Genomic DNA, 12148 nt, shown 5'->3' on the forward strand with positions numbered 1-12148 from the left:
TACTTACTTACTTACTTACTTACTTACTTACTTACTTACTTATTTATAGTCTGGAAAGATGGCTCAACAGTTAAGGGCACTTATTACTCTTCCAAAGAACCAGAATTCAATTCCCAGCCCCCAGTTAACATCTGTAACTCCATTTGCAGGGAATAGCTGATCTGGCCTCCACAGAGGCACCAGACACGCACAGTGCACAGACATACACACAGGGGAAACACAACACAAAATTTAAAATGAATAAATCTAACTTTAAAAAGCTTTCTTTTTGGTTGTGAGCCTGATCCATGTCTCCAGATGTGGAGCAGATGTATTTCTGACTCTTTTGCCTGCTCTTGGGACTCTTTTCCTCCTGTTGGATTACCTTGTCCAGCCTCGATATGAGGTCGATATGAGGTCATTCAAATTGTCTCATTGCATCTCGTTTTGTCCTGTTGGGCTGTTGTCTTTTGGAGGCCTGCTCTTGAGAGAGAGTAGATCTGGGAGAAAAGGAGGTGATGGGGAGCTAGGAGAAGTGAAGAGGTAGGGAGCTGTGGTTGGGGTGTATTATATGAGAAAAGAGTTTGTTTTTAGTTAATGTTTTTATTTCCCTGCATGTGTGAAAATGTACGACCTGTGACCTCCAGAATCCAGAAGAGGGCGTTGGACCCCTGGGGGCTGTGAGCTGCTGCGTGGGTGCTGGGAACTGACCCAGAGTACCAAGTGCTCTTAACTACGCAGCCATCCATCGCCACCACTGCCACACTCCAGACCACAAAAGGACGAGATGAAAGCTCGGGCGTGAACATGTCACCTTGGTCGCCTCTTTTTCTTCCCTGGGGAATGTGTGCCTCCTGGTTTCACGCCTCCCCACCTCAGCCTGAGTCTCTACAAGGTGGCATTAACCCACCAGAGCTCTTAGACCTTTACAGCTCAGTGACCTCATAGACAGTCGTCAGGGCCTAGAAACAGCCGTCTGGCTGTGTCAGGAACAGGCAAGGTCCTGGCATGCGATGTGGCTTGTTTCTCACGAGGTCGGACTTTGACAAGTTCTGGTGGAACTGGGACATGGGCTAATTCTGTATGGACTTTACAAGGTCTGGCACAGACACATCCTGGAGGGTGGGTGGTTTGACAGCAACAGCTGGTTGAACCCTGGGAGGCAGTCAGGCTAGACTTGGTGAGACTTTGTCCTGACCTATGCTGACCTTCTGGGATATAGAAGGACTTGGGCAGCTACACACAGCCCTCTGCCTCCAGGGGTTCTGCCTGGGGCCATCTTCTCAGAGAGTCTAGTGAGGATTCATCTAATTTCCTCTCCCTAATCCCGCTGCTCCTACAGTTGGCACAGCCTGCAGCTGAGCCTGTCTTAGCGGACCCTCCTCACCCTACGGACAATCCCTCTTGCGGCCAGTTCCGGTTCAGGCATCATGTGAAGCCACAGTGCCATCTGCTGGCCATTGTGAGCCTTGCCGGCCATGCCAGTCACAGGCAGGATTTAGCCAATATGTGAAGACTTCTCTGTGTTCAAGACCTGGAGAGTCTTGAACAGGAGCTCCACAAGGACCAAATATATAAGGGCACAGGGGTCTTTCATGAGACTGTTTCTCCAACCAAGGACCATGTATGGATATAACCTAGAACCCCTGCTCAGGTATAGCCCATGGTAGCTCAGTGTCCAAAGGTGTTCTCTAATAAGGGGAACAGGAACTATTCCTGACATGAACTCAACGGCACCTCCCTCCCCCTCCCGCCAAGGGAGGAGCAGCCTTGCTAGGCCACAGAAGAAGACATTGCAGCCAGGCCTGAAGAGGCCTGATAAGTTAGGGTCAGATGGAAGGGGAGGAGGTCCTCCCCTATTAGTGGACTTGGAAAGGGGCAGGAAGAAGATGAGGAAGGGAGGGTGGGATTGGGAGAAAAGGAGGGAGGGGGCTATGGCTGGGATACAAAGTAAATAACCTGTGATTAATATAAAAAATAAATTAATTAAAAAAGAGAGAGAGATGACTTTCCCTCAGGCCTCAGACTTTGATGATTAGAACCTTTGCTCCAGGACTTTGGTCACCATGCTTCTTCCAGTCATCCTCCTTGGGGTCAGTACTCACTCAGACTCCAGCCCCACCCCTGATGACCAGGGCTCCCTAGATCATGACCCCAGTGGTCAGGACTCTTACTGAACATCCACAGTAACCACAACTCCTGTCTCCAGCTCCGCAGTGGTAAAGGAGCTTCACTTGATCTTCCCTCAGTGACAGAGACCTGTGCTCAAAAGCACTAGAGGGGCCAGGCACAGTGGCACACACCTGTGATCCCAGCACTCCGGGAGGCAGAGGCAGGTGGAATCTCTGTGACTTCGAGGCCACCCTGATCTACAAAGTGAGTTCAGGATGGCCATAGCTGCACAGAGAAACCCTGTCTCGAAAGAAGAAAACAAAACAAAACAAAAAAAAAACCAGCAGAGGCCAGAAGGCCAGGACCCCTTGATGAAATGCTGTGAGCAGTCTACTGAACATCCTGAGACATCCTAACCACTCTGTTAGGAGAGGCCATTGCTTGGAGGGCACTACACACTCAGAGTAGCCCATGGGAGCTTTTGCTTCACAAACACTGATAAGGTCGTATCTGGTTCCCTGTCTATCACGTCCTCCCTTGACTCAGCAGAGGCCAGTGCACAGGTCCCGCCTTGTCCTTTCTGAGCTCTTGGCTCCATGCCTCAGACAGGACCCGGCTGTGCTCCCATCTCTCGAGGAAGGTAGTCTGTGCTAGAATGATCTGTCCCAGGTGGGAAGTCCAGCCCGAGAAAACCTGTCTGTATCTTCTGCCACCTGGAAGTGCACCTGCCACCGCCTGGACATGACATCTGCTGGCCCTCCAGCCCCTGGCCCCAGCCCACAGAGTCCGCCAAGAGCTTGTTGATCCAGCATCCCTCCAGCATCCCTCCAGCTTCTGGCCCCTGGTGCTCGCTTTCTCCTCTCTATAGATCCTAACATATCCCAGGTGCTCTCTCTCTCTTTCTCTCTCTCTCTCTCTCTCTATCCCACTGAGTTCACTTCTTTATTCAAGCAAATGTCAAGTGAGCACCAGCATGTGTTAGAAATACACCAATGCAGGAGAAGAAGGGACAGTAACATGGCAAGGGGTGAGATCTAAGGATGAATAAGAACCCACTGTAGAGCTGAGGGTGAGGGAAGTATTTGAAGAAGGAACCACAAACACAAATGCACAAGGCCCAGGTATCCCGTGCGGCTAGGGCATAAAGTGAGGGACAGAAAGGAGGAAAGAGAGATTTGAACAGGAGCAGAGAGACAAGGGTCAATGCCTGGAACACCTTGGAGGTGATAAGTATGAATTTTTTTTTTTAATTTCTCATTTGCTCAGTCTAGTAACGTCATGGAATGCTAGAGAGGAAGAAATATAAATAGAGTCAGGTAAACCGGTCAGTTCAGTTAGTCAATCAGCAAACATTTACTGAGTGGTAAAATGAATAAAATGGTAGTCCCACCACCTCCCCCCAAAAAAATTATGCCCTAGAATCCGTGCATGTGACTTATTTAGAAAAGGGGTGGTTGCAGAAAATTTAGTTAAGGCTTTTAAGATGAGACCATAAATTCAATGGGCCCTAAACCCAATGACAAGTCCCCTCATAAAAGACACATACCAAACTAGAGTTGGTGGCACATGCCTATAATCCCAGCACTTGGAAGGCTCAGGCAATGCGATTTCCATGAGTTTAAAGCCAACCTGTGCTTAACTGATGCTACATATAGCAAGACCATACCTCCAAAACAAGAGGGGTTAAGGTATAGCTCAGTTCGTCATGTGCCTGCATAGTATTCACAGACCCTTCAGTTAAATCTCCAGGACCACATAGACCCATTATGGCAGTGTACATTTGGAATCCCTGAGGAGCACTGAGGAGGCAGAGGCAGGAGGATCAGAAATCCAAAGCCATCTTGCTACACATCACATTTTGGGCCAGCCTGGCCTACGTGAGAGCCTGTCTCCAAAACAAAGCAGCACCACCAAAAGCAAACTCACAGTACACGCACACAGCATAGACGGTCAGGTAAAGACAGGGAGAGACAGACGTGGACCTACCATAGACTAACGAATGCCAAGCACAAGGTCCTTCCTTGGGGCCTTTGCAGAGAATGCTCTGATAAGATCTTTTACATTTTAAATCTAGGCATCAGAACTGTGAGTAAGCCCTGACTCTCCTAAGCCACCAAGCTGTGCTGACTTCTTACACAGTCCCGGGGAACTGCCACGGTGCCAACCATGTGTTGTGATTCAAACTGAGCGTATAATGCACACGTGTAGGCCGTGAATCTTATCCATGAACAATTTAGTAAGTAAATGTTTGCTTAGCACTATTATACAGCAGCTACTGTTCTAGCCACTGGGTTACATGGGCAAAGCCTTCCACTCCCTTGTAATTAATTCCGTTTAGTAACGCCTTTGTTTGTTAGTGTCTGGGTGGCCTCATTTCGGTAGGAGACTCAGCCCTTCTTTTTCTTTTTGGTGGTGCTAAAGATCGAACCCAGGGCCTCCCAAATGCTAGACAAGCTCTGCCACTGAGCTATGCTCCACAGCCTTCTTTTTCCTTTCTATATTCCAAAACAATATCTCTTTAAATTGCCCCAGCTTGGCCTTGAACTCACACCGTGTTTGAGATTCCCCTGCGTATCTGGGAGCATGGCCACCAGGCCCAGCTCAAGATTTAGCCTTTCTCATCACCCACGTGATCCATTCTTTGCATTAAACTCTCTCTGAGGGGCTGTGGAGAAGACTCAGCAGCTACGAGTGTGCACTTGTAGAAGACCTTCAGCTCCCAGCTCCTAAGTCAAGTTGCTCAAAACTGCATGAGCCTCTTGCTCCACAAAATCCAACACCCTCTTCTGGCTCCTCAGGTATCCATACACAGAACACCTACCCACCCCCAAGACACACACTCATACACATAACTAAAAATAAAACATTTATGCATAAATAAACTCCATCTTATGCAATGTGGTTTGTTTTTCACAGTGCCCTAATCATATAGGTATAAGATGAAGGGCTACATTCAAAACTGTGCTAGGAGAGAGATCCAAGTGTTGTGAAAGGTTTCAAACCACAGAAAAAAGATCTGTAAGAGCCAGGCACAGTGACACACATCTTTAATCCCAGCACTCAGAGGGTAGAGAAAAACAGATCACCATGAGTTCAAGGGCAGCCTGGTCTACATAGCAAGATCTGAGCTATAAAGTGAGAGTCTGTCTAAAAAAAAGAAAAAAAGACAGACAGGAAGAAAGAAAGGAAGGTACAAGCAGCAGGGATACAGACCTCAATCCCAGCTCTCAGGAGGCAGAGGCAGGTGAGTTTGAGCTAGCCTGATATACAGAGTGAGTTCCAGCACAGCCAGGGCTACATAGAGAAACCTTGTCTTGAAAAAAAAGAAAGAGAGGAGGAGGAGAGAGGGAGAGAAAAAAGGAGGAAGGGAGGGAGAGAGGAAAAGAAAAGAGCTCGGGCAAGCATTGTATTTCAGGGAGAAAGAGAAGGCTGTGGAACAATGAAATACATCTGAGTGTGTTCAAAGAACAATTTATAGCTCCTGGTACAATCCTGTGATCCTGACCACTGAGAAGAATGAGGTGTAGAGGAATTTTAACCCAGAAACACAGCTGCTCTGATCAGATCTGTGTGATCCTGCTGCAATGCAGACACGCCCTTAGCACACACCTTTAATCCCAAACAAGGACGGTAAAGTTAGTTTGTAGAAGGAAGCACTCATGTTCGAAAGTGATGTCTAATTGAGAGGCAGACAACCAGGTGCAGTGGCAGATGCCTGAAATCCCAGCACCCAGGGAGCCAGAGGCAGGTGGATAGCTGTGAGTTCAAGGCCAGCCTGATCTACAAAGCGAGTCCAGGACAGCCAGAGCTACATAGAGAAACCCTGTCACAAAAAACCAAAAAAGAAAAGGAAAGAAAGAAAGAAAGAAAGAAAGAAAGAAAGAAAGAAAGAAAGAAAGAAAGAAAGAAAGAAAGAAAAGGCAGACAAAGGGACAAATCAGAGAAAGATTTGACAGACTAGAAGCCCAGCTCTCAAAAGAGGGAGAAAAAAAAAATGGGAAAACAGCAGAGAGAAAAGGAGAGGAAGAAACAGTTTTACCAGGACAGTTTTACAGAGACAAGTTGTAGAGAGAACAATCTAGAAGTTGGATGAGCCAGAGACTGAGAAGGAGCCAGAAGATTAGAGCTAAACTTAATATGAGACTAAGCAGAGTAATTCAGTCAGAAGCTGAGAGAAGCCAGTCTGAAACAGTCTTCTTGGAGAGGAGTTTGAGCCAGAACACCTGGGTTGGACCAGTCAGCCAGAATTCAGAAAGCACTAGAAAGGGTGAGTTTATTCAGCACTAAATCTCAAAGGCTGAAAGTATTCTAGACCTAGATTAGACTGTATGGAGGTTAGAAGCTTCCAGGACTAGGTCTAGGGTAGCAGAGGCAGTAAGCCTCTGAGACGACATTTACATCTGTCAAATAAAAGTTACTTTTACAGTAACTTTTATTTGACAGATGTAAACTTTTATTTGACAGACCAACCTGAGCTGCATCTTGAAACTGTCTCTAACAATATAAAGAGGTTGTGGATCTGATTCTGTGGCAGAGCACTTGCCAAACATTTGGGAGGTGCTGAATTCACATTCCTATAATCCTAGAACTGGAAGGTAGAAACAGGAGAATCAGGAGTCCAAGGATAACTCCAGCTTCATGACAAGTTCCAGACCAGCCTGGGTTACAAGAGACCCTGTCCAAAAAAAAGTTATATGAATGAAATATATCTTAGAGTCTGGGTTTGGTGTAGTAAGAAAACAGTCAAGCAGCCAAGGTTGTGGGGTAGGTGGGGGCTACCTCTCCATTCAGTGGTTCTCAACCTGTGGATTGTGACCTCTCTGGGGGTCGAAGGACACTTTCATGGAGTCGTTCAGATATTTACTTCATGATTGGTAACAGTAGAAAAACTATGGTTATGAAGTAGTAACAAAAGTACTTTCATGGCTGGGGGTCACCACAACATGAGGAGCTGTATTCGAGTGTCGCAGTGTTAGGACGGTGAGAACCACAGCTTTAGATGGTTCCTAACTATGGTCCATGATGGTCTCCTGTCCATTAGTTCTTCAGTTTCAGCTCACTCCATTTCCTGCACAGTCTCAGCTCTATCAGGATGTGATTTCCTCCCAAGATCTTTCCACTTGCTCTTTCTTCTGCCAGGAATTTTTTCCACCAGTTAGTCCATTCTCATCTCCTTTGAGTCTTTTCCTAATCCACCTGCTTGAACTGAATATGCACCAAGCTCTCCTTCACCCCAGCCACACTTGTTTTTCTTCGTGGCACTGATCGCCGCCCCACACTTACTTGCTTTGTCAGCACTGTGATAATAAGGATTTCTTAATATTTATTTACATATTCTCAACGCCTAGAATTTGTTCTAAGTTACCTACTCAAGTAATTAATTCACCAGTATGATCTGATATGCAGTGTATCTCTCTCTCTCTCTCTGTCTCTCTCTCTCTCTCTGTGTGTGTAAGAGAGAGAGAGATGCTGAGGATTAAACTCAGGGCCTCATACATACTAGCCAAGCACTTCATCACTGAACAGGCATTCCTAAGTGTCCTGTGAGCCACATGATTGCAGTTGTGAGCTGAAGTTCTCTGAATAACTGTTGTTCTTTCTTCCTGATATTTATTTATTTACCTATTTATTTACCTGATATTTATTTCCCTATTTATGTGATTTTGGTGTCTGCACATGTGTGCATATGGCAATATGTGTGTGTACATGTACCCAAGCACGAGTGTGCAGAGGCCATAGAGGGATTCAGGTGTCCTCTGTCACTTGCCACTTTCTGCCTTATCTCCTGAGACAGGCCCTCACTGGTCCTGGAGCAGGCTTTTCTCTTTCTTTCTTTCTTTCTTTCTTTCTTTCTTTCTTTCTTTCTTTCTTTCTTTCTTTCTTTCCTTTCTTTCTTTCTTTCTTTCTTTCTTCTTTTTTCCTTCTTCTTCTTCTTCCTCTTCTTCTTCTTCTCTTCTTCTTCTCTTCTTCTTCTTCTTCTTCTTCTTCTTCTTCTTCTTCTTCTTCTTCTTCTTCTTCTTCTTCTTCTTTGTGAGCAAGCTCTAAAGATCCTATCTCTGCACTTCCTCCCTACCACCAACTCTGGGGTTACTGGTTCATGCAACTACCCCTGGCTTTTAAGTTAATTTGTAAAATGTGATTGGATGTCTTGCCTGCATGTATATCTGTGCCCCGTGTGCATGCCTGGTACTTTCGGAGGACAGAAGAGGACAGATGTGTTGGGTCCCTTAACTCTCTGCTTCTGCAAACAACACTTTGCTGCAAATGTCCACAGCTCTCTTTCTGTATATATCACAATTGTGGTTTTTGAGCCTTTAAAAAGTCAACACATTTTGGGCCATGACTGTTTCCTGCCATTCTGACAGGGACAGCCTCACAGGCTGTGAACAAGGCTCCATGTACTTTGACTCATTCAAGCTTCTTGGTGGCTCTTTCTTCAACTACCACATAACAGTGAGATTTAAGACTTCTGTCCTACCTGTATTCAGCCTGATGATTTAATCTTTCTTTACGAGAACAATGTAACTAACAGTCAACATTACTTTCCTTGGATTTCCCATACAACCAGCTCTTAAAACCTAAGCTACTACATAGCTGCAATCTTAAATTACCCACACTTTCATGGCCCTGGCTTAGATAATGCATATGTATCTTTTGCTGAAAGTGACAAATACAGAGTTTGAAAGAAGCTTCCTAAAAGTTGAAAGCAGGGGACTGCAGAAATGGCTCAGTGGTTAAGAACACTAGCTGCTCTTCCAGAGGACCCAGGCTTCAATTCCTAGCACCCACATGGCAGCTCACAATTGTCCGTAACTCCTGTTCCAAAGGATCAGTACCCCTCACACATGCAGGCAAAACACCAAGTGAAAGCAACCCTTTGTGAATACTGGTTGAAAACAATGATGTTTGTTATCTGGGTCAGTTTGGATCAGTTGAAGGCAATGACTTAATCCCTTGTAAAACTCTGTTAAAGATTTCTGTGAAATATCCCATTTCTCCCCCTTTTCAGTGTTTTCTATAATGTTAAATAAAATACAGAGAGAAGCCTTTTGTGAGGGACAGATGTGCACAAACACCCAGAGACCTACATACAGAGGACAGACAGACAGAGAGACAGAGATACAAACACAGCTCACATTCAGACTCATACAACAGACAAAGGGCAGAAGACACAGGGAGCATGAAGTAGTGAATTCAAATCTGGACTTGCTCTTGGTTAAATGACTCCAAGAGAAAGTGCTTTTATTTATTTCCTTACTGTGACACCGATCCATTATTGTTAACTTGGAGTTCATCACTAAGGCCCATAAACGTCTGGTGCTTGGGACCAGCTGAGCCCAAAGATGTTATCCAGTGTTATCCAAATCTAAGTGAGGGTGCACACAGGCAACAGTTCCTGTTTTCTTTTTTGTTATTTGAGACACTCTCCTGTAGGCCAGGCTGCCTTAGAACTCTCTGTGAAAGCTGATGCCCTTAAGTCCCTGGTCTCACCACCTCCAGCTCCCTAGTGCTGGGTGGTACAGGCATGTGACAAATACTACATCTGGCATTGCTATCTCTTTTCGTCTGAAAAAGTCAGAATAGGTATTTCTAAAATAAAATCCATAACAGAGAAGTTAAACTTTAAAAGAACAACTGCATTCCAATAGCTGCCAAAAGAGAAAAAAATAAAACTAGAAAAAAAATTATTGAAAAGTTTGTTTTGTTTTGTCTTAAGACAAGGTCTCCAATGGCTCTGGCTGGCCCCAACTGAACTTGTTGTTTGGCTGAGAATGACTTTGAACTCCTCATCATCATGCTTCTGCATCCCATGTATTGCCCAGCTCAAGAGGGAAGCTATTAGCTGTATCAAAGGGTAACCTCTCTATAGAAAAGAAGTTCCTAGAAATGCATAACACCAGCAGGCTGGCTGGAGAGATGGCTAAGCGATTAAGAGCACTGGATGCTCTTCCCAGCGCCCACGTGGTGGCTTACAACGGCCTATAACTTCAGTCTTTGAGAAGAGGGATCTGAAACCCTCCTCTGGCCTCCATGGGTACCAACAAATGCATGGTACAAGCAAAATACTCATACAAATAAAAATTTTAAAATAAATCTTAAAAAAAAGTACCAACAATTCAAGAAAAAAAATGGGTAAAAGAAGAAACCAACTAAAAGTTAGACAGGTGGCTAGAAATATAAAAGCGCACCCAGGTTCAGTCACAGAGAACTTCCAGGTGTCATTCTCGAATCCCATCACGGGTAAAGGTACGCTCTGCTGCGCCGTGCAACTTAGGAAGCAGGAATTGCCAGGTTCTAATTTCTGAAGGCAAATATTATCTATACAGAGTAGGTAGGAGTCATGCTTGTCTTAGATGAGAGGAGCTCAGTGACTGAGAACAGGTAACATTTTCTTCTGGCTTTCCACTCTACTCTCTTTTGAACCTTCTGAATTTAGATTCATGTAAATGTGTTACTTGTTTGTGGTTTTTTTTTATTATTATTATTATTTAATCAGCCTGATCTCAGCCCCCTCCCTCCTCTTCTCCCAGTCCCACCCTCATCCCTCCCTCTCCCTCACCCCCTTCTCTTTCTTCTCAGGGAAAATCAGGCCCCCAAGGGGTCCCATAGTCTATATTAATCATATAGACTATGTCCTTAGGACATCTTCCCACTCAAATTTAAATACCTCTCTTCCCCAACACACACACATCTGTCTCTTCAAGTAGCTCTAACTGAAACTTGTTTAGACTAGGCTGGTGATCCTCCTGACTCTGCCTTCCCTGTGCTGGGATTTTATAGAACTTTAAAAGTTCTATAAAACTCACCCTGGCACTTCAAGTCACAGCAGATCTAAGCACATCTCACACTGAGGCCAGATAAAGCAGCCCAGCTAGGGGAAAGGGATCCAAAGACAGGCAACAGAGTCAGAGACAGCCCCCACTCCCATTGTTAGGGAATCACATGAAGACCAAGCTGCATATCTGCTACATATGTGTAGGGAGTCTAGGTCCACCCATCTTTGGTGGGTGGTTCAGTCTCTGTGAGCCCCCAGTTCAGTCTCTGAAGGTCTTCTTGGAGTGTCCTTGACCCCTCTGACTCCCTCAATCATCCTCCCACTGTTCCACAGAACTCCCCAACTTGGCCAATTACTTCGCTATGGGTCTTTGTTTCTGTTTCCATCAGCTCCTGGATGAAGCCTCTTAGAAGACAGTTATGCTAGGCTCCTGTCAGACGTGTTAACCTGTTTTTAAATGTAATTAAAAATACGTCAATAAAAGTATCTCAGTTGAAGTCAATGTCACTGTCAGAGCCCAAACCTGTTTCCAGACTTGCTTGAACAAGCCCTTTTGCCACCTCAATCTAAATTTCCTCCATTCACTACTACCCTAAAGCCTTTAATGGTCACTTCAGTCCCAGCTGACCCTTTCATCTTGTGAACACAGGAACTATTTTAAACGTCAATCCCAAAAGGAAAGCAAAATAAAAATCAGTTGAAATTCTTATCTAAACTAAAAAAATTAAGTCACTCCCAAACTCATCATGTTCTCTGAACTTTCACAGGCCACACGCCATAGCCGTGAGAATGCAGAGGGAATGCCAAGGCAAATTTAATCAGAGGCAGTGAGGAATGACCAAAAGTATCTCTTATTCCCTTTGAGGAGTCATGGGACAGGTGGGGTGGGGGACGACAAGAAGGGAAATGGTTCAGTGGGTTTTAGTAAGTACTTGATACACAAGCATGAGGACCTGAGCTTGGATCCTGAGAGCCCAAATGAAGCCAGACTGGCATCTACAATCACAGCAGTCCTACACAGAGACGGGAGGCAGAGACACTGGAAGCCCAGCCTAGCGCACACAGCAGCAATCAACATGAGACCCTACGGCAAAAAGAGTGGCAGATGATGACCAAAACCACACTTGTGCACCTCTCTCTGCCTCTGTCTCCATCTCTCCATATACACAAATGCACTCATGTACTATATTTTACAGAGGAAGGAAGCGAGGGAGGGAGAGGGAAGGAAGGAAAGAAGGAAGGAAGGAAGGAAGGAAGGAAGGAAGGAAGGAAGGAAGGAAG

Source organism: Psammomys obesus, unplaced genomic scaffold (genome assembly GCF_907164565.1).
Source record: "Psammomys obesus unplaced genomic scaffold, mPsaObe1.curated_primary_1811, whole genome shotgun sequence".
Classification (NCBI taxonomy): Eukaryota; Metazoa; Chordata; class Mammalia; order Rodentia; family Muridae; genus Psammomys; species Psammomys obesus.